A 1,894-nucleotide genomic window follows, 5' to 3' on the forward strand; every position below is an offset into this window, starting at 1 on the left:
ATTAAATCTTTTTTAAAATATTAATTTTCCGGCGAGAAATGTTTCCGGCGGATTTCCGGCGGAATATTCCGCCGGAAATTTAAAAAAAAAATTTAATTTCTTGGTTAAGTTAATCTAGATTTTTTAAAAAACGGGCGAAGATTTTCCGGCGGCCAAAATCCGCCGGAAACGGGGAAATTCCGCCGGAAACGTCGCCAGAAAAACAATCACCGGCGCCCTTTTTTCCTGCGGCCAAATCCGCCGGAAATTCCTTTTTCCGGCGGATTTCTGGCGGATTTGGCCGCCGGAAATAGTGGGTTTTTTGGTAGTGATGGTCTTCACTAACGGCTTTCCGGCAAGAAACAACCGTCGGTAAAAAGTTGGTCAGCAACATTTAGCGACAGTTTATCGACGGCTTTCCGAGGGTTCTCATTACCGATGGCATCCCGAGGGTAGTGATTACCAAAAATTTTCTGGCGGCTCTCATTACCGACAACTTTCCGACAGTTACTAGTACCAACAGCTTTCCGAGGATTTTAAAAAAAATTTGTCTAGCTTTTACCGATGATTAAACCATCGGTAAGCCGTCACTTTTTGGATTTTTAATGTAAAAAAAATATTTTAAAAACCCTTACTTGCTACATTTTAACCACCTCTCTCTCTCTCTCTCTATATATATATATATATATATAAATCGCATACAAAATCGATAAATTCAACCATATATATTTACCTACAAATACGTACATATATCCATATAAACCATATAAGTCCATATAAATCTAATATTATGTGAAATCCATTTTCTTAAAGTTTCTCCTCTAATTCTTGCACCTACATAAATATAACACATAATGAGTAAATTGACATATGTTATAATTAATAAGAAAATAAAAAGGGACGAAAATTTAACCTCGTTTACAATGGAACCGACACATGATTTACTGGTACTCGACCCACTTTATAAACCGGTTACCACGTAGCTCGGATCCGAACATTTGACCCCTTTTCCTTCCTCCCGCACAACGTTCCCATACTTGAATATCTCCAAGTGGATGGATGCTAGTGTCAGGTCCATACTTCTCAATCATTTCGTGGAGAAGCTATACTGTTATGGAGACGTGAAAACCTTGTATAATGTGTCTGCTAGATTGCTTGGGATCATGTAGGGAATGTTACTGCTATATATTTGCTACAAAACAGTTGGTTAGTCCATGTATTTTTTTTCTCAAGAATGGCATCAGTAACGAAGTGTTAATGGAGAGGTGAGTAATGAATTGCTCTAAAAGGTTCGATGGCAACATAGATTCAAACTGAACCATCTTGGCCATGGAGAAAATTCTCTTCAAGATCTTCTCTCCGGCCCTGTTTTCTTGCAGCTTTCAGACTTGGCCTAGTTTTCGGTTTGTTTCCGAAAGACAAACTGGAAGAAATGGAAGAGAGACACATAAGCACAAGTGTGATACCATAAACCTTTTTCGGTCCAAGTTTATCGCCGAGCCACTCAAAAAACAACTGGCCGGCGAGGGTTCCGATGAGAGCCACACCGTTGACGGTGGCTGAAAAATTCGGTGGTAAACTTTCGGGCTTAATTGCGCCTGGTTTTGTGTAGTAACTCCGGCTGAGCATTTTGGTAACGAGAGAGATATAGAAGAGATCGTAAGCTTCTGTGAAGAATCCCATCCCTGCGATCACAATCGCAGTGAAATGATACCATTGCGCTTTGGCGCCATTGAGAACATTAAAGACTTCCAAATTTTCCGCCCTCGCCATTGATCGTCAATTATTTCGATTCTTCTGGAAAACCTTCAATTTCAACGATTCCAAATCCTGAGATCTCGTAATCCGTTGATTCCGTGAAATTAGATCTACAATTTACAAAAACAAACAGAATTCGTCAATTTTCATGAATCGA

Source organism: Cynara cardunculus, unplaced genomic scaffold, assembly GCF_001531365.2.
Source record: "Cynara cardunculus var. scolymus isolate 2C unplaced genomic scaffold, CcrdV1 Un_Scaffold_2987, whole genome shotgun sequence".
Classification (NCBI taxonomy): Eukaryota; Viridiplantae; Streptophyta; class Magnoliopsida; order Asterales; family Asteraceae; genus Cynara; species Cynara cardunculus.